This window comes from Phyllobates terribilis, unplaced genomic scaffold (genome assembly GCF_046119375.1).
Source record: "Phyllobates terribilis strain yellow unplaced genomic scaffold, ASM4611937v1 Scaffold_8__6_contigs__length_399053987, whole genome shotgun sequence".
Taxonomy (NCBI): Eukaryota; Metazoa; Chordata; class Amphibia; order Anura; family Dendrobatidae; genus Phyllobates; species Phyllobates terribilis.
The window spans coordinates 286758606-286780946 of record NW_027362768.1 but is presented as its reverse complement, the minus strand read 5'-3'; positions in this window follow the sequence as shown (position 1 = coordinate 286780946).

The window sequence follows — 22341 nt, the reverse complement described above, 5'->3', positions numbered from 1 at the left end:
CTCAAAAGGTTTTAGTTCTGAAATATGGAACCATTAAATCCTCCATTATAAATTGAATTGAATTACATTTGTGATTCAGTACTGGTAATTAAAATCCATCCTACATCATTTACATAAAGAACATGTCTTAAAGGGAGAACATTCTGAGGAGGGTATTTGGGTATTTCCTTCCACTGGCTACTGAATATTTAATATAACTTATTTGTAAAGTTGGGTAGACATTTCTTGCATGACGAGACAGACCTGTTTTTGCTATGAGCTTGTTTTTATCCCTCTCAATGAAGCCAGTGCAGATCTATCAGAAAATTTCTGGAGCTCCATTGTGTGATCGGTTATCACAACGTCAGATCTGGTGTGGGATTTCTTTTCACATATCTTCATTATATGTGGACTTTGAACTAGAACCTGCCAGCGATGAGAACAGAGCTCATGTGATCATTGTTCGGACATTGTTTTTACTCATAAAGTAAGACAAAATGACTGCCTGAAGATCACATCATTTACAGTGCTTGGCACCAAATTCAGTGAAATTGTGTCCCTTGTCTCCTAGTAGTATTTTGTCCAAAGGTGTAACTATTAAATGGCTTTGTTCACTTTCAGGAAAAGGGGTTTCAAATACTTAAAATAACAAACACAGCAGGTACTCTCCCTCTCTGGGTCCAGTGCCGGCTCCCCGCTGCTGCTCCGGTCTCAGTGTTTTGGCAATGGACAACCCCTTTAAGCTCCCAGCTCTATTCAGTGCTTGAATATATTTTTATTTTATTTGTTCCGGCAATAGATAAACAGATTGTATTCAATCATTTCAACCTCGTTGTTTTTTTTTATCACCTGATCTGAGGCAATATATACCGAAAAATAATGATCACAAAATTTGAGATATAATATAATACGTGGAAAGAGAAATAGAAAGAGCAAATATAATACATGAAACAATATTTACAAAATGTATCTAACAAAAACTAAATTATATACAGTACAGACCAAAAGTTTGGACACACCTTCTCATTTAAAGATTTTTCTGTATTTTCATGACTATGAAAATTGTACATTCACACTGAAGGCATCAAAACTATGAATTAACACATGTGGAATTATATACTTAACAAAAACGTGTGAAACAACTGAAAATATGTCTTATATTCTATGTTCTTCAAATTAGCCACCTATTGCTTTGATGACTGCTTTGCACATTCTTGGCGTTCTCTTGATGAGCTTTAAGGGGTAGTCACCAGAAATGGTTTTCACTTCACAGGTGTGCCCTGTCAGGTTTAATAAGTTGGGATTTCTTGCCTTATAAATGGGGTTGGGACCATCAGTTGTGTTGTGCAGAACTCTGGTGGATACACAACTGATAGTCCTACTGAATAGACTGTTAGAATTTGTATTATGGCAAGAAAAAAGCAGCTAAGTAAAGCAAAACGAGTGGCCATCATTACTTTAAGAAATGAAGGTCAGTCAGTGCGAAAAATTGGTAAAACTTTGAAAGTGTCCCCAAGTACAGTTGCAAAAACCATCAAGCGCTACAAAGAAACTGGCTCACATGAGGACCGCCCCAGGAAAGGAAGACCAAGAGTCACCTCTGATTCTGAGGATAAGTTTATCCGAGTCACCAGCCTCAGAAATCGCAGGTTAACAGCAGCTCAGATTAGAGACCAGGTCAATGCCACACAGAGTTCTAGCAGCAGACACATCTCTTCAACAATTGTTAAGAGGAGACTTTGTGCAGCAGGCCTTCATGGTAAAATAGCTTCTAGGAAACAACTGCTAATGACAGGCAACAAGCAGAAGAGACTTGTTTGGGCTAAAGAACACAAGGAATGGACATTAGACCAGTGGAAATCTGTGCTTTGTTCTGATGAGTCCAAATTTGAGATCTTTGGTTTCAACCACCGTGTCTTTGTGCGATGCAGAAAAGGTGAACGGATGGACTCTACATGCCTGGTTCCCACCATGAAGAATGGAGGAGGAGATGTGATGGTGTGGGGGTGCTTTGCTTGTGACACTGTTGGGGATTTATTCAAAATTGAAGGCATACTGAACCAGCATGGCTACCACAGCATCTTGCAGCGGCATGCTATTCCATCCGGTTTGCGTTTAGTTGGACCATTATTTATTTTTCAACAGGACAATGACCCCAAACACACCTCCAGGCAGTGTAAGGGCTATTTGACCAAGAAGGAGAGTGATGGGGTGCTACGCCAGATGACCTGGCCTCCACAGTCACCAGACCTGAACCCAATCGAGATGGTTTGGGGTGAGCTGGACCGCAGAGTGAAGGCAAAAGGGCCAACAAGTGCTAAGCATCTCTGGGAACTCCTTCAAGATTGTTGGAAGACCATTTGCGGTGACTACCTCTTGAAGCTCATCAAGAGAATGCCAAGAGTGTGCAAAGCGGTCATCAAAGCAAAAGGTGGCTACTTTGAAGAACCTAGAATATAAGACATATTTTCATTTGTTTCACACTTTTTTGTTAAGTATATAATTCCACATGTGTTAATTCATAGTTTTGATGCCTTCAGTGTGAATGTACAATTTTCATAGTCATGAAAATACAGAAAAATCTTAAAATAAGAAGGTGTGTCCAAACTTTTGGTCTGTACTGTATATAAAGCTAAGTCACAGCTTTAAGTGATCATTATGACGGTTTGACAAGATGTAGAGGAAACAAAGAGAATGTCTCTAATCAGATGTGACATCAGAGGTAAGTCACTGGATGTAAATATTTATTCTGTATCTTCTCTGTGTAAAGCCACGTTCACACGTTCAGTATTTGGTGAGTTCTTTACCTCAGTATTTGTAAGATAAAACCAGGAGTGGGTGATAAATACAGAAGTGGTGACGTGTTTCTATTATACTTTTCCCCTGATTGTTCCACTCCTGGTTTTGCCTTACAAATACTGATGTAAAATACTGATTAAATAATGAAAGTGGGAACATAGCCTAAGGGTCCGACATGGACGACCAGCAGCACTAAACGACCGCCGATCAGTAAATCTATACCAACTGGCAGTCGTATAACATCATGTGTACACAGTCAGACTGCAGTAATAGTCTGACTGAGTGATATGTAATAGATCTGAAAAACATCGCTCAGTGCGCATAGGCTGACATTTTTCTCGTCAGTGATGTTGCACCGCCGAGAATGAAGATCTTTTGTGCTACTCAAACCATCACTTCACCCGATGAACCATTGTTTTGTTCATTCATCGGGTGATCGGCAGCCTGTTTACACAGAAAAGACGCTTGTTCACGATTATGTTCCAGTGTAAATGCATCTTTACTTTAGATGATGGGAGTAATACTCTTGCTTTTAAAAGAAACTCCCTTATTATGTATTGTGCCGTCCCTTAGTATATAGTGTCCTCTCTTATTATCTATATCTTGTCCTTTATTACATAGTGTCTCCTCTTTCTACATATAGTGCTGTCCCTTATTACATAGCATCCCCTCTTTTTATTTATAGTGCCATCCCTTATTACATAGTATAGTGTTGTACTTGTGGAAGAAAATGTTCTACTTATTTTCCAATTGCTCTAAATACGTATAGTTGTAATGTTATTTAATATCATATTAATAAAGAAATTATTGTAATACATAGAATAGAAACAAGCTAAAACTACAAGTTACAGCACATCCTGAGACCTATGCATAATTCAGGGTGGTAAACTTTACTTTTTATTTTTTCAGGACAGTTTAACAAAAAAATCACGGACAGACAATATCTTTTATGAATACATTGGAAAACCATAATAAATAATTATAAGTTATCCATGTCAACAGGCCATAATTCTGATATGTAGACATCAGCTGCTTTCACTGTACACTGTAAAATGATGATAATTACACTCAAAATAATCTGTGTAAGTTTCTGTCGCTTCAAAAAAATCATGGATGCCTCAAAAAAAAGCATTTTACTGACCGGGCAAAAAAGTGACTTTATTTTTATGGACTGTCCTGGAATTTCTGGACAATTGTCAACTCTGGCATGATGCATGGTTCTTATTAATTTCAAGTTTGAGTTTATCATTCAGGCATTCCGCATACATGCAGCTGTAATGCAGAGCACTAGTATGTAGGTGTCCACTTTCCAGTCTGGTCACGCAGGTTTGTCAGGTCCATGGCCTGGGGCGTACAGTGTGATATCAGAGGGTTTAGTTTTGTGACTAAAAAATGATCACACTACTTACTGCCCCATGATTTAACATGGTACTTTTATTAACCCCTTCCCGCAGCATCCATAATTTGTTTTTCCTCCCCTTCTTTCAAGAGCCATAACTTTTTTATTTTTGGTCAGCATAACTGTATGACAGCTAGTTTCTTTGTGGGACGAGTTATAGTTTTGCATGATATCATTCGCTTTACCATATAATGTACTGAAAATGGGGAAAAAATACAAGTGCTGTGAACAGGGCTGCCACCAGGAATTTCAGGGCCCCATACTGGCAAAATTTTCCCCCTAAAGACTCCGCCCAGGCTCCACCCAGCTCCACCTCCATCCCTCAAACCGTCTACAGTACCATCGCCCACTCTTGGAAAAACTCCACTTCTGCACCACGTCCTCACCAATCACACATTACCAGTTCCCAGTGAACACCAGATCACACATATAGCCATCAGCTTTTATTTTGGCCAAAATATTTTTACCACGATAACGTAGACTCTTCTGGCCGGACCCTACTCTACTCTAACCTATTAAAAATTTCTCAAAATATCCTATACTCTTTTAGGTATATTTTTATTTATTTTTCTTCAAGGGAATGTGTCATATACATTTTTTAAAATAACCAAAAATACCACATACAAGGGACAAATACCACCACACCACATAGTGACCAAATAATACCACATACCAGGAACAAATACCGTCACACCATGACCAGACCACATATTACCACCACATAGTGACCGAATAATACCACATACAAAGGACAAATACCGCCACACCATGACTGGTACACATATTACCACCACATAGTGACCGAATACTACAATAGTGATCTTTAATAAAAAAACAGAATATTACCATATGTGCCATTATACACAGAAGCTCTGTACATGGTATACAGTATATAATGTAAGTGTACAGGTAATATAGTGATCACCAGTGACATTATACACAGAAGCTCTGTATATAATGTCAGTGTACAGGTAATACAGTGATCACTGGTGACATTATACACAGGAGCTCTGTATATAGTGTCAGTGTACAGGAAATACAGTGATCACCAGTTACATTAAACACAGGAGCTCTGTATATAGTGTACAGTGTATAGTGTCAGTGTACAGATAACACACTGACTCACCGGTGACGTCTCTAGGTGAAGTCCTTAATCTTCGCTTTTCTCCTTCATCCTGCACAGACCGCCATCCCTTCTTCCAGCCACAACTCGTCTCTGCATAAAATAACACAGCTATCCAGAGCACATTCCCCAACTTCTACATTACACAGCTGAATACAAACGTGCACCCACCATTCATATATAAAATTAGTTATTATGCAACCTACCATTCCAAATATAAATTGTAATCCACCCCTGTGCCCCACTAACTGTAAATAGCCACTTTCCCCACCTAATAAATATATAAATTAGAACCTATACTCTTTTCCCCAATTTATTACCAGTCACACTCCTGCATCCTCAACGCCCCCTACTCTGTACCTCCTGCTCCCCCAATTCACTATATTTACATGCACCCTCTGCCCCAATTCATTATGTCATGTCCGTGCTTTCCCCACCCTCTATTCATCATCATTTACTCTCCCCCACTCCCAAATTCATCATTTGCTCTCCCCACCCCCATTCACCATTTGCACTCCCCACCCTCCAATCCCAGTTCATCATTTTCTCTTATCACCCCCCACTCCCAATTCACCATTTGCTCTCTCCAACCCCCACCCCCAATTCACCATTTGCTCTCCCCACCCCCCACTCCCAATTCACCAGTTGCTTTCCCCACCCTCCACTCCCAGTTTACCATTTGCTCTTCTCACCCTCCACTCCCAATTCACCATTTGCTCTTCCTACCCTCCACTCCCAATTCTCCATGTGCTCTTCCAAACCTCCACTCCCAATTCTCCACGTGCTCTCCCCACCCTCCACTCCCAATTCTCCATGTGCTCTTCCAAACCTCCACTCCCAATTCTCCATGTTCTCTCCTCACCCTCCACTCCCAATTCTCCATGTGCTCACCCCCCCACTCCCAATCCTCCATGTGCTCACCTCCCCCACTGCCACTCCCAGTCTTCCATGTGCTCTTCCAAACCACCACTCCCACCCTCCATGTGCTCATCCCCCCACTCCCAATTCTCCAGGTGCTCATCCCCCCACTCCCAATTCTCCATGTGCTCATCCTCCCACTCCCAATTCACCATGTGCTCATCCCCCTACTCCCAATTCTCCATGTGCTCATCCCCCCACACCCAATGCATCGTGTGCTCTCCCCCAAGACCATTTAATTCTGTTTACAAAAAAAGTTTTCATACTTACCTCTCATACGATTCCTGTAGCCGTACTGGCATCCTGGCGCTCTCTGCAGGCGCGTATGCGATGAGTCATCACATACGCGCGTTCACCAGCGCATCACTGAAGAGGAGGAGGATATCCCTTGGAGCTGCTGCACGGCTGTTCAGTCTTGAAGGCTGTGAGCGCTCCTAGGGTCCCTGTGCCGAGGAGAGGTACACTGCCGGGTTCTCTTGACTTCTGGTCAGGTGACGGCGCATACGAAATGGAGTAGTATGAGGAGAAGTATGGAGAAGTCAGGAGAAGTATGAGGGAGCTGCTGGAGCTGCTCAGCTTTGGAGCTCCGGTAAGGCATCTGGCGCCGAGGTATGCGCCACTGCGGCGCTCAGCACTTTGTTACAGCATGGGTCCCCGTGAACAGAAGCACTGGGCCCCCCCTCCCCTCTGTACTGCTGCTCACGGGGCCCCATAGAGCAGTTTTGGCGGCCCTGTGCCTGGGCTATGTCCCCTATATAATGGTGTATGCAGAGTAATTGGCATTTTGGGGGAGAAAGCCTCCTTATGTGCTGCTGTGAACAATGCTTTTCTATGTGCACAGGACGATCATGTTAACAATCATTCTGTACACATGAAAGTGAGGCCACATCCTGTAAACAGGTTATGAATCGGCTGCTGATCAGCTTCATATAGCAAGTCAGCGGTCGTTTAAATGCTGCAACTAACCAATGTAAATGCACCTGTGACGCCCAGCTGCGCTTGGTATCACAGATCCTAGAAGGGTGTATTGATGGATTCCTCCACAAGAGGCCCCCATAACTATTCACACATCTCCACCTTCCACCTCAGACCACCAGAGGGAGCCCGTTAGGGATAGATAAATAGGGAAGGTGGAGCCAGGCAGTAGGTTAGTCTAGACTGGAGTTGACAGAGAGCAAACCTGTTGAGAGAGTTCCCGCAGTAGAGAAGCCTAAAAGAGGTCAGTCTGCAGTGGAGCACAGTCCAGACTCAGTTGTAGCTCAGAAGAGTGAGCTTTAGGTGTGCCGGCGCCATAAGATCGGTGAAGCGCGGCAAGCTGCTGTTAGTGTGAGTAGCCTAGTGAGGGCCCGAGTAGGCCGAAGCCGAGTGGAGAGTTGGTACATAGGGGGCAGAGAAGCTTAACTAGCTCACCCCGAAGCAGTTACCGGACACCGGGTCCGAAGTTTACTGGGATCTCCACGACCCAGTAAGATATAACCGGAATCCCTGGGGAACTACAAGTCCCAGGATCGCTAAAGTGCTGATACGTAACAGAGCCAGGAGACACATTGGCCCCGCAAGCTGAGGAGCGTGTACTCCAAGGAAAGGCCCTACCACAAGGTCAGCCAGCGCAGGACAGAGACAAAGTTAGGCCTAGCTCCAGGCAGGTCAGAAACTTACTACGCAGAGGCAAGAAACAGGAGGCCCAAAACCCACTCATTGGGGAGGATCCTGACACGCACCCTTCACCCTACAGTGCTCCGGGATGTGCCTGAATTTCCATCAGTAAAAGGTACTGAAGTGACTATCGTGTCTGTCCCTGTTCTTGCTCTGACCCGGCTCGGTCTCGCCTGTCCTGCATCCCCCCCTTCATACGCTACCCTGAGGCCTAGCTCCACCTGTGGGGAGTTATACCATCCAGCTGCCTTATCACCGGCCTCAGTGGACTGCGCAGCGCTGGTGATTCTCACCAGAAGCCACAGGTGGCGTCACGAACTCTAATCAACTTAACAAATTATCCACCCTTTTTAAAGAGAGACCCCCAGGGTACGGGCCCGGGAGCCGACCACCGCGACATCCCTAAAGGCCAGGCTAAAGGCCCGGGAACCGAGTCATCCCCATTCCCCTGGACTTTTCACAGCTACAGCTCATCTCTGCAGGCTTCCATCTTTTCTGCTCTTCTGCAGCACATCCCGAAACAGTGTCCTTAAAAATAACAGTATCATTATAATGTTCCTGAATAAAAATAACCACCCACGCTGTGCCCTTAATAAACCCTATGCTCCATAGCTTCCTCCCTCCATTTATGTTCTCCATAGCTTCCTCTTCTCTCTTTGATGTTCTCCATAGCATGCTTCCCCCATGTTCTCTATAGCTCTCCCCTTCGTGTTCTCCATAGCTCTCCCCTTCGTGTTCTCCATAGCTCCTCCCTTTGTGTTCTCCATAGCTCCCCCCTTCGTGTTCTCCTTAGCTCCCCCTCTTCGTATTATCCATAGCTCCCCTCTTCGTGTTCTCCATAGCTCCCCCCTTCGTGTTCTCCATAGCTCCCCCCTTCGTGTTCTCCATAGCTCCCCCCTTCGTGTTCTCCATAGCTCCCCCCTTTGTGTTCCCCATAGCTTCCCCCCATTCGTGTTCTCCATAGCTTCCCCCCTTTTGTGTTCCCCATAGCTTCCCCCATTCGTGTTCTCCATATCTTCCCCCATTCGTGTTCTCCATAGCTTCCCCCATTCGTATTCTCCATAGCTTCCCCCAATTTGTGTTCTCCATAGCTCCCCCCCTTGTATTCTCCATAGCTCTTCTCCTTCATGTTCTCCATAGCTTCCCCCCACTTTCTTCCTGTTCTCCATACTGAAGTGCCCCCTCCCCCACCATGTTGCATTTTTGGCTCTGTGAGCGCTTACCTGCTCCAGGCTCCGGCTTGTCCTCCGCGGCACTCTGCATTCATGTCAACACGGCAGCGTGATGAGGTCCCCTCATCGCGCTGCCGTGATGTCAGCAGCGTACGCATGTCGCCGTGCGCTGGGTTAGGGAGCTGATTGGAGCTCCACTGACCCCGGAAGTGCTGGTGTGACGGGGATCATTTGTCTTAAAGATGCAAACACAAATTAATGCAGCGTGCCCCCTCCCTCCTCCAGAAAGGCGCCGGTTTTCATATAGAGTGTGGAGGAGGGAGGGAGGTTTAAAAATAAATAAAACATTTTTTTTTTAAATCTCGGTGCTTAGTGGCAAATACGGGTCTGCATACAGCCTGCACTCCCATGCTCCCTTTACATACAGCCTGTACTCCCATGTCCTCCCTACATACAGCCTGCACTCCATGTAACCCTACAGTGTGCACTCCCATGTCTCCGACACATACAGCCTGCACTCCCATGTCCCCCACACATACAGCCTGCACTCCCATGTCCCCCACACATACAGACTGCATCCCCATATGAACCCCCACATATATTTTTTATGGATTTATTATACTGTGCTTATATAGCGCCATCATATTCTGCAGCGCTTTACAGGCATCATCATCACTGTCCCCAGTGGGGCTCACAATCTAAATTCCCTATTAGTCTATGGAGTGTGGGAGGAAACCGAAGAACCCGGAGTAAACCCAGACAAAACACGGGAAGAACATAAAAACTCCTCACAGATGTTGTCCTTAGTGAGATTTGGGCTGCACCCCCATATGTACCCTCAAATATTGCCTGTACCCCACATATGTCCACCCACATATCTTCAGCACCCCGCATATAGGGGTCATAGCCCATACAGTATAATGCACTCCCATATAGTATAATGCACTCCATACAGTATAATGCACCCCTATATAGTATAATGCACCCCATAGCCCGTAGAGTATAATGAACCCCATAGCCCATTCAGTATAATGCACCCCATAGCCCATTCAGTATAATGCACCCCATAGCCTATTCAGTATAATGCACCCCCATAGCCCGTACAGTATAGTGCACCCCATAGCCCAGTCAGTATAATGCACCCCATATAGTATAATGCACCCCATAGCCCGTATAGTATAATGCACCCCATATAGTATAATGCACCCCATAGCCCATTCAGTATAATGCACCCCATATAGTATAATGCACCCCATAGCCTGTACAGTCTAATGCAGCCCATAGCCCGTATAGTATAATGCACCCCATATAGTATAATACACCCCATAGCCCGTACAGTATAATGCACCTCATAGCCCATTCAGTATAATGCACCCCATATAGTATAATGCACCCCATAGCCTGTACAGTCTAATGCACCCCATAGCCCGTATAGTATAATGCACCCCATAGCCCGTATAGTATAATGCACCCCATATAGTATAATGCACCCCATAGCCCGTACAGTATAATGAACCCCATAGCCCATTCAGTATAATGCACCCCCATAGTCCGTACAGTATAGTGCACCCCATAGCCCAGTCAGTATAATGCACTCCATTTAGTATAATGCACCCCATAGCCCGTATAGTATAATGCACCCCATATAGTATAATGCACCCCATAGCCCGTACAGTATAATGCACCCCATAGCCCATTCAGTATAATGCACCCCATATAGTATAATGCACCCCAAAGCCTGTACAGTCTAATGCACCCCATAGCCCGTATAGTATAATGCACCCCATAGCCCGTATAGTATAATGCACCCCATATAGTATAATACACCCCATAGCACGTACAGTATAATGCACCCCATAGCCCGTTCAGTATAATGCACCCCATAGCAGATGCCGAGACAGTTTAAACTTGCTGGGGGCCCCCCAGCTCACCGGCTCCATGACAGCAATGCTGGAAGATTGTGTCCCCCTGCTCTGCCGCAGAGTTAACTGTATTGGGGCACGCTTATACAGTTAAAAGTAGCATAGCACTCGGTGAGCCCCTCAGAGCGTGGGGCCCGGGGTGGCTGCACCCTTCCCCCCCCCCCGGTAGCTACACTACTGAGAACAAACAATCAAATCTCCTAATGGAACTAAAAATAAAGTAAAGAAAAGAAAGTTTTGAAAATATGAAAAAAAAAAATTCACTCCTCTACAGGAGAAATGGCATGATTGATCCATTCTGTACTGAAAGTGAAATTTTGTATTACATATCAAGTCTAATGCATCATTGTCTACACAAACCTTCAGTATAATGCACCCCATATAGTATAATGCACCCCATAGCCCGTATAGTATAATGCACCCCATATAGTATAATGCACCCCATAGCCCATACAGTATAATGCACCCCATATAGTATAATGCACCCCATAGCCTGTACAGTCTAATGCACCCCATAGCCCGTATAGTATAATGCACCCCATAGCCCGTATAGTATAATGCACCCCATATAGTATAATACACCCCATAGCCTGTACAGTATAATGCTCCTCATAGCCCATTCAGTATAATGCACCCCATATAGTATAATGCTCCCCATAGCCTGTACAGTCTAATGCATCATTGTCTACACAAACCTTCAGAAGGCGTTTGCAGGACATAGGGCTACAAGCCAGACATTCAGCTACAGGTGTCCCATATTTTTGCGAGTGGGGTTCATACTCAATACTGAAAAAATGGAGATATTTTGAAAATTATGTTTCCATTTTTGCATCATTTGCATAACATTAACATGAATATCCATCCTGTGATTTCCGTTTTTCCATGAATTCTTGGTGTTGCAATTTCAATGTTGAAAAAGGTATATAAATATCCATCACCCCAATGTAAAGTGCAAAGTAAAAAAACAAGCATAATTGGTACCACATGTGTAAAAGTCTGATCTATTACAATATAAAATTAAATAATCAGTATGATAAAAGCCATGAAGATAAAAAAAATTAAATTCATTCCCAGTCTGGCCCTGTCCTGAGATCACTCCTCTGCTCTCCTGGGTATCTACAATCATCATCTGTAGAGAAAGTAGGTCAATACTTGCAAATATATGTCAGTGTGTAATCAGATGCTGTCCATCAATAACATTGTAATGGAGAGGAGAAGCTTTGCAATTGATCTATTCATATGTGAAAATCACTATAACCATTGGAAAAACTGACCAAACTCTGATAAAACTTGAATTCAAAACACTGATGACACTGGTACCATTTTTTGCATACTTGAAAAAATATGTCCGTCGGAATTCTTAGACACAAGTGAACTTAGGCTTATTTTAATGTTAAATGGTGGAGAAATTAGTCATTGCTAGAGGTGAGCACATTGATCCGTAGAGGATTGAGTTTGCGTTAAATTTCCTGAAATTCGCGATTTCCCGCGAATCTGAACATTTCAAGATTTGATTTGCGGTTCACACAAAAAAAAAATGTGCCCACCACTATTTCCCACGTTGATGAAGCATCAGGGAGAGGTCTAATGTCTTTTTGCATTGTAATGTTACCGCCGGAGATAGCCGAGTTTTGCGCTCGGCTAGTCTTTGACACTCCAATAAAAATGAATGGGGTGGCAGTGTGCATGACCAACCACAACATCCACAGGAGGCCCCAGCGATTGAGCCCCCAACAATCGAGAAGTTACCACATATCCCATAGACAGGAGACAACTTGCAAGCTTGCGAATACCCTTTAATATTTTACATCTTTCTTGCCTACCTTCATTGCACAGTAAAGGCAGCAACATTACCTACCCCTGCTGTAATTTTTGCGAAGCATGGCATTTCCTGTATTTTTTATTTTTTTTGCTCTATTGATGTGTTTATAGTATAGTTTGGGTGGTTGTAAAGGGACATTAAGTTTAGTTTCACCTTACAAAATGACATAATATGCTATATAATAAAATAATGTTATTGTAGATGCTTAAGACTTTTTAAATGAGTGATAAGCTAGTAGGGCATGACAATCCTGCTTAATTGTTCACTGTTCAATCAGACAAGTTGGTCTCACATAATAGATAATGCGCTAAATAAACAATCTGCACTTTATTGGAAATGATGCTGTCTTACCTCCAAAAATTGCTCCAAAGTGCCAACATCTAGAAGTCTCCCTTCTGTCTAAAGTGCTGTCCACTGCCTGTTGTGAAGTGTAATCTGTCTCTAACAGCAGAAATGCTGAGATGGATGACAAGAAGAGGGGACCTGAGCTGCGGTACTTGCGAACAGTCACTAGAAAACATTTTGTCCCTTGAAACACTAGTGCAAAAGGACTAAAGGGAACTTGTCTTAATGAAAATGAAGTCCTAGCTGCAGGAGGAGCTGTTATCGAGCAGGAGGAGCGGAGTACATTGATATATCATTTTGTGTTTTAGTCATTTAATCCTCCGCTCTTACTGGGATTTTCGGTCCAGTGGACGGTCCTATCAGTGACTGACAGCTTTCTATGCTAAGTGTGTATAAAACGATAACTACCAAATCACTGATAGGACCGCTCACTGGACCTGCAGGTTGGACTGCATTTTCATGGTTCCCTTTAATAAATTCTCACGTTAAAATTAATTAATTTCTTTCTATGTGTTTTATTTTCTTCTGAACTACAGTATAGAAAATTAAAAAAAAAAGATTCTTATGGGACATTACACAATTTGGGTGTATTCACCTTCGGTTTGCAGAATGGCGCTAGCAGAAATCCATCTGCCTGCCACCAAAAGTAACTAATTGATTCACTGCCTGCAGGATAAACTTTCCTGTGCAACAGGCTTCTACATTTATCGGAATCCCAGAATAAACATGAGGAAGTTAATTATATTCCAGCTTTTATCTCACCAAGTGGATGCACTATAAATTATTATTAAGTAGCATACAGTTGCCTTTAAAGAGGCTGTACAGCGTTATGTAAATGAAGCGAAATCACTGTATAATGAAATGTTTTGCAATGTTCAAACTTAATTCAACTTTACAACATTTGCAAGATCGCGGAGATATTTTTTGTGAACAGGAACATCCTTGTTTAGAACCAGAGGATAAAAAAAATCATCTAACAGAATTCACAGAAATGCAAGTAGCAAATCTAATATGCAAATACCTTCTTCCTGTAGGAAGAGAGAGCAGGGTCTCTGGTGCCACCTACTGGAAGAAGCAATCCTTAAAAAAAAAATGAAATCACAGAACATTAACCCCTTCATGACATGGCTATTATCCGTTTTTTCCTCTCCTTCTTCCAAGAGCCATAACTTTTTTATTTTTCAGTCAATATAGCTGTATGAGGGCTTGTGTTTTTGCTGGACAAGTTGAACTTTTGAATGACATCATTTACTCTACCACATAGTGTGTTGAAAAACAGGAAAAAAAATTTCAACTGTGTAGAAATTGCAAAAAAAAGTGCTAGTTCACAATTGTTTTTTTCATTTAGCAAGTTCACTATATGGCAAAACTCACTTGGCTCAGGCCACTCACCCAGCATCTGTGCAGGGCCGCTGGCGCTGTTTGATTGACCTCACTTTACAAGACATTGGCCGTGTGCAGTGCGCTGTGCAGCTATGTCTGCTATTAATGACACAGCAGGGTCGTCACTGCTCCTTTGATTTTGCTCGTGTGTCGCCCCTGCCGCGTCATTACTAGCAGACATAGCCGCACCGCGCACTGCGCGCGGCCATGTCTGGTTAAGTGAGGTCAATTAAACAGTGCCAGCGGCCCTGCACAGATGCTGGGGGAGCGGCCCGGGCCCCAACGGCGAGTGGGCCCCCCTGATTGTCCAGGGCCAAGTCTGTGACTGTGACGGCCATCAAACACACGCCAGCGGCCCTGCACAGCCACATGCCAGAGGAGCTGGATGGGAGACAGACTGGGGGCAGGTGAACAAGGCTTGTTGCCAGCTTCCCCAATTCCCATATTAAAAATATTTCTAATGTGTGTGTGTGTGTATGTATGTGTGATGTGAATATCTGTGTATGTCAGTGTGTATGACTGTGTATATATATTTGTCTGTTTTTTATGTGTTTTTAAGAATGTGTTCAAATATGTACGTATCTGTGTATATGTGTGTATCTGCATATTATATATGTGTGCATATCTGTGTACCACATGCATGTGTGTATGTGTGCATGTCTGCGTACTGTATGTGTGAGCATGTCTGCGCACTGTATGTGTGAGCATGTCTGCGCACTGTATGTGTGAGCATGTCTGCGTACTGTGCGCGCGCATGTCTGCGAACTGTGCGTACGCATGTCTGCGACTGTACGCGCGCATGTCTGCGACTGTACGCGCATGTCTGCGTACTGTACGCGCGCATGTCTGCCTACTGTGCGCGCGCATGTCTGCCTACTGTGCGCGCGCATGTCTGCCTACTGTGCGCGCGCATGTCTGCCTACTGTGCGCGCGCATGTCTGCCTACTGTGCGCGCGCATGTCTGCCTACTGTGCGCGCGCATGTCTGCCTACTGTGTGCATGCATGTCTGTGACGCGCCCCTGGGCCTGTGTCGCGCTGCATTGCGCACGCGGGAGCTTACCAGGAGCCGGATCTGTTGAGGGTTGTAGTCTCGTGGCGGTGATCCGGTCCGTGCCCAGGGAGTCAGACTAAGTGGCGCTGTTTTAGCGGTAGATGTTGGACGACTACGCCACCCGTTGAGTGCAGCCAGGGAGCTGCTGCTGCAGGGCAGACCGCTGAGGCCGGTGGTAGGATTGTGCAGCGTGATAGTATAACCCCCAACGGGAGGGGTATGGCCTCAGGGCAGCCGACGTGGATGATGGGGGTAGCAGGAACCACTCGGAGACGGTACTGTGTAGTTCAGGGTCTTTACTGGTGACAAAGATAGACCCTCCCGGAGTACTGGCTAGCGATTGGGGCCTGGTCAGTCCTTGAGCAGATGGGATCTCCCCTGGCCAGGCGGAGTTGTAGGCCTCCCAAACTAACGATACTCTTCTGGCTACCTTGCTAGAGGCGGGTATAAGTAGCCCACGTCCCTGAGTGTACCGTGTGGTGCTCACCCGTATGGCCGGTGACTCGGGGCCTTCGGGTTTCTGGGCCAGAGGACCTGCAATCCCCTGCCGGTCGGTTTCTGCTGCTGGATAGGAGTTAGTCCCCACAGCCTCGGACTCCGGGTCAGGTGATAACTTCTCAGTCAGGGCGAGCTCTGCAGCTGCCAGCCCCTGACTCCTTGTAACACTGCTCCCACAGAGCTCCTGTTGTTTCTTCCTATATTTGCTTCTTTTGTCTGCTTCTTCTCTACTCACTCACCCTGCCTCAGCCCTAGGTTTATATAGGGGAAGTTCTTCCCCTCCCAGGACTGGGCAGGAGGTGTGGCATGCATAGGATCCCTGACCAAGAGACCTCCCACCTGCTCTCAGACATAACATTGCTGTTACTGTGGAAAACCAGACCCCTGGGGTGCCACATTCCCCCCTAGTGAAATTTAGTACTCCGGGACTAAACATATTTTAGAAAAACATAACAAGATATAACAATAACAATAAAGAAACACATAAAGGTGGTCACGGCATGTCCGTAACAGGGTGCAGTCTTTGAAGAAAGCAAGGTGTCCATTTCACCAAAACAGGGAGACGTAACCAGGTAGGGGTCTGTCCTGCCCCGAGTCCTTAACAGTCTTTAGTCCGTCCTGGGTTACGCTCCAACTATGTACAAAGGATTCCCGGTAAATCCACCAAGGACTCCTAAAAATAACTAGAAACACATAATTATACACAAGCAACAATAAACAGGTAACCACAAATAAAACAATTTATACACTTCAAATCCTCCAACGTGCGGGTAACTGGCCCCTAGTGGCCCTAGTGGACCTACGGAGCTGACTGTCTGGCCCTGAACTACAGGGTGTAGGAGCTGTTAAGGGTAAACTGGGCAGCGGTCTACGGGCCCTTTGGCTCACTAGGGATATGGCAGGCTCACTGCAAGCAGAGGGTTGATCCTCCTGGTCTGCTGGTGTGGGGTCTTCTGCCTCCTGGACCGGCTGTTCTTCCAGCTCTACCTGTTGCTCCGTAGGTGCTTGGGATGCTGGTTGGAGGAAGGTGAGTACGGGTACCACAACTGCACCATTGACTTGAGTCCAAGACCGAGGGAAGTCTCCGAGCACAGTATTAACCATGTCTTCCCTTTCCTCTACGGGTCGAGGGTCTTCTTGTTCCTCTTCAGGGTTCCGTAGCTGTTCGGGACACTTCTTCAGGTGATCCCGGGATACAATGGTTGTGGTTTCCCCTCCGTCTTTACTGATGGTACAGACCTTTGGGTTGTCATGGCTTGAGGGTAGTACGGTGTACGGGTCCTTCTCCCACTGGTCGTCCAACTTGTGGAGCCGTCTTTTTCTCTTCAAGACCTGCTCTCCGGGTACCAGGGGAACAGCGGGAGCATACTGGTTGTAAGTTTTCTCTTGTCTTTCCCTAGCCTGACAGAGACTTCGCTCCACGCTCTCCTGTACTCTCCGGTACTGCTGCTGCCTCTCTGTGTCCCAGTCTGCTTCTGGTGAAGTGTCCTCAGGTGTCAGGACTCCCATTTCCAGGTCAACAGGTAACTTACCAGGTCTCGCCCTCATTAGGTAAGCCGGGGTACAGTTGGTGGAACCTACCGGGATGTGGTTGTATAGGTCCACCAGATCGGGCAGCTTCTCAGGCCACAGACTGCGTTCTTCCAGGGGCAACGTTTTCAGAAGATCCATTACCACCTGGTTCATTTTCTCACAAAGTCCATTAGTTTGCGGATGATAGGGTGTCGTCCTTATCTTCCGGCAGCCATACAGAGTGCAGAATTCTTGGAAGACCTCCGCTTCAAAGGCAGGTCCCTGGTCTGTCAACACTTGGTCCGGGTACCCGTGTGGACGGCAGAAATGCTGCTGGAAGGCTCTCGCTGCTGTTCGAGCTGTTAAGTCCTTGACGGGGACGACAACCAAGAACCGGGAGTAGTGATCCACGATGGTTAGTGCGTAGACGTAGCCACTTCTGCTTGGGGTCAGTTTTACATGATCCAAGGCTACCAGTTCCAACGGCTGCCGGGTGACGATGGACTGCAGGGGAGTCTTCTGGCTGGCACGGTCCTTCCTTCTTAGGTTGCACGGGCCACAGTCTCTGCACCACCTCTCGATGGTTCCCCTCATGCCTACCCAGTGGAACCGCTCGCGCAGCAGGAACTCCAGCTTCTTCCATCCGAACTGTCCAGCCCCGTCGTGGTATGCCTCCATCACCATGGCTGCGTCTCTTCGTGGCACCACTACTTGCCAGATTAGTTCATGCGTCCGGGAGTTAACCATTCTGCGGCACAACTTCCCCTTATAAAGGAACAGTCGACTCTTCTCAGCCCACAGTTGCTTGGCTTCCTCCGGAGCGTCTGGGTCAAGGCGAGCCTCTGGCCGAGTCAGCATCTCCTTCACCAGTCGGACGGCAGGGTCACTGTCTTGCGTTTCCTCCCAGTTGTAGTGAGGCAAGGGGTTAAACGTAGCGGCTTGCTTACTCCTTACCCGGTGGGAATACTGGATAGTCCCATGCCGGTGGAACGCAGGGAGTTCGACTTCTTCCAGTCCCTCTGGATCTTCTCCTACGTCCGGTAGGTTTGGCATCCTGGACAGGGCGTCCGCGTTGGTATTGGAGCGTCCTGCCCGGTATTTGATTGTGAACTCGTAGTTGGACAGACGGGCCATCCATCTCTGCTCTAGAGCACCGAGTCTTGCTGTGTCCAGGTGTGTCAACGGGTTGTTATCCGTGTACACGACGAACCGGGAAGAAGCGAGGTAGTGCTTAAAGCGTTCGGTGACTGCCCACACCACTGCCAGGAACTCTAGCTTAAATGAGCTGTAATTCTCAGGGTTTCTCTCGGTGGGTCGCAGTTTTCGGCTGGCGTAAGCGATTACTCGTTCTTTCCCCTGCTGGATCTGGGACAGCACGGCTCCTAGCCCGATGTTACTTGCGTCGGTGTAGAGGATAAAGGGCTGGCTGTAATCCGGGTACGCCAGGATTTCATCCCCCGTGAGGGCCATCTTCAGCTGGCGGAAGGACTCCTCTTCCAACTTCTCCCATCTGAAGGGCGGCTTCTGGTTCTTGGCCTTCCGGGACTGGCCTATCAGGAGGTCCTGCATAGGAGCTGCCTTTTTGGTGAAACCGGGGATGAACCTGCGGTAGTAGCCTACCAACCCGAGGAACTGCCGCACTTCCTTTACACTGGAGGGACTTGGCCATTCCTTAATTGCGGTGATCTTATCAGGGTCGGGAGCCACTCCGTCAGCGCTCACCACGTGTCCCAGGTACTGCACCTTTGGTTTCAGGAGGTGACACTTGGAGGGTTTCACCTTTAGGCCGTAGCTTGCCAGAGCTTCGAACACTTCCGCCAGGTGTTTCAGGTGGTCCTCATAAGTCTTAGAATATACGATGACATCGTCCAGGTACAACAGGACCGTCTCGAAGTTTCTATGGCCCAGACAGCACTCCATTAATCGTTGGAAGGTTCCTGGTGCGTTGCAGAGTCCGAACGGCATGCAGGTAAACTCGCTAAGTCCCATCGGGGTGGTGAATGCGGTCTTCTCCCGGTCCGCCTCTGCTACAGGAACCTGCCAGTACCCACTAGTGAGATCCAAGGTAGAGAAGAAGTTAGCAGATCTTAAAGCAGCCAAAGACTCCTCTATCCTTGGTAAGGGGTACGCATCCTTGTGTGTGATACGGTTGATTTTCCGGTAATCTACACACATCCTCATGGTGTTGTCTTTCTTTTTGACTAAGACTAGTGGAGCTGCCCAGGGGCTACAGCTATCCCTGATCACCCCAGCCTCCTTCATGTCTCTAAACATCCCCTTGGCGTGTTGGTAGTGTGCAGGGGGTACGGGTCGATACCTCTCTTTTATGGGAGGATGGTCTCCCGTGGGGATGTGGTGTTCTACCCCCTTGACTCGCCCGAAGTCTAACGGGTGTTTACTAAACACTCTCTCGTACTCTTGAACCACCCGATAGACTCCCTGTTTCTGATGTGAGGGAGTGGAGTCAGTACCCAAATGTAGTTGCTGACACCAGTCCTCCATTATTTTCTTAGAGCCGTTACCTTCCTCCGGGTGAGATGGAGGCAAGAGTTCCACAGATTGTATAGCATTTTGGTTAATGGTATATAATTTGGCTAGCGTGGCATACCGGGGCAGGTACACTTCCCTCTTCCCGATATTGATTATGCGAACGGGCACCCTCCCATGGCGTACATTAACCACCCCCCGTGCTGTCAAGATGGTGGGCCTACTGTCTGAGTAAACTGGTTCTACCATTGCCTGGTAATCTCTACCCCTCAGACCAATAGCTGCCCGGCACCAAATCATCATTTCACTTTTTGGGGGCATGGCAATAGGGAAAGGGTCACACATTCTCACGCTACCAATCTCACCGCCGGAGAGTTCCACCTGTTGCCGTCGCATCAGTGCCCGGATCTCTTTTTGGAGCACTCGCTGCTCGCCGGAGCTGGCGTTCTTGGCAACCTGCTGTAAAAGGAAAATCACCTCTGCAAGACAATTTTCAATTACATTAGTTCCTAGAGTTATCTTTGGGTGACTCTCGTGTTTGTCAATGTCTACAATGATCAGTCCCTGTGCTGCCAGTTCAACTCTACCAATTTTAATGTTCACCTCTTTAAATCCGATCTGTGGCACGGGCTGACCATTGCTGGCGATGATACTCAAGTCGTCGTCAGGGTAGCGGGTAATATCCGAGTCATTCCAGTACTGCTTGAAGAGCACGTACGGGATGGTGGTGACCTGTGACCCGGTGTCCAGTAGGGCACTCATAGGAATGCCATCCAGTACCACAGGCAAAACTGGACGTCCTCCCACATATTTGTCGCGCCAGTTTGATGGGCCTGATGATCTTTTTCCTAGGGGTTGGCCCTCTACCCTAGGTTGTGCCAGTTTAAAGGACAGTACCTTGCCATATGTCCGGGTTGATTACAGCGGCGGCAGATGGGTCGTCCGTCCTCGTTGTATCGGTCGCTGGGTCTTCCTCTGGCCGGTGGGGTCCTCCTTGGTCGACGCCACGGGATGTCCTCCGGTCCGGATGCCAGCTGGATCTTCCCTGGAGTGGAAACCTGTAAAGACTGCACAGTTCGGGTTAGCGCAGCAACGCTTTTAGCTAGCTCTTGGACCTGATGGTGCAGGTCTGGAGCCGAGTCATTGTTCAAAGCCTGCGCATCAGCTCCCACAGGCCCTGCCGACAAGGGCGCCGCCTCCTGGTGGTAGGTGGTAGTGGGGCGTCTGTGGGTCACAACGCCACCTGGTGCCGGTTCTCGGAGCACCCGGATGGCTCTGTCCTTGAACTGTGCAAATCCCAGATGAGGGTCCTGTAAGGCCATTGCCCGCAACTGGGTTCGGTGGGCATTGCAATATAAACCCTCTATAAATTGTTCAGTTAACAGCCTGTCCTCGTCTCCCACGCCGTCAGGGTCGGTCTGCTTAATGGCTCTCAGGGCCTCTTGTAGGTTCAGGGCATAGTCCCTTATACTCTCATGTGCCCGCTGTTTGCACCTGTAGAATCTAAGCTTGATCTCGGCTGAGGTGCGGGTATCAAAGGTGTCCCTCAGCCGGGTTAGTATCCCTGCGACAGTCCACCCCCCAGGTGGCCAGGACTTTACCTCCCTTTGGGCTGCCCCGGTTAATTGGGCCACCAGGATGCTTACTTTTTGCTCTTCTGTGAGGGGGTACACCTGGAAGAGGCTATCCAGTTTTTCTCTAAAGTCCTGCAGGGTATGTGACTCCCCTGAGTACTGGGGTAGCCAGGCTGCCCCCGGGATATAGGGCATGGTGAAAGGCATGACCGCAACAGCGGTGGCGCTGGCGGGGGTTGGAGCGGTGAAGCTCTCCTCCGTATCCGACATCCTTCTCCCCCCTAGTGGACCGTGGCCTACCTTGCGATGATCCTCTTCCGTAGGCCGCGGCTCCGCAGTGGATCGTCAGGGTTGAGGACCTTCCGTCGCGCTCCTGTGACGTCGGCGTCTGCTGGGCTCCTTCCAGGACCTTACGCAACGTCCGGACGTGAGGCGGGGCTTCAGTTCTCGCGCGTTTTCGGAGTCCACGCCCCTCTTCTTCCCGCGCGGCGTCCTCAAGATGGCGTCCAATGGCGGGAAAACTCCACGTATGGCGGGAAGAGGGCTGAAGATGGCGCCGGATGGCGGGAAAACTCCACCGATGGCGGGAAGGAAGCGGAAGATGGCGCCGGATGGCGGGAATCTTCACCACAGGTAAGTTTGAACAGTCTTTTTCAGGCACGCAGTACCCGGTGGTTGCGGGCACAAAATCCTGCCGACT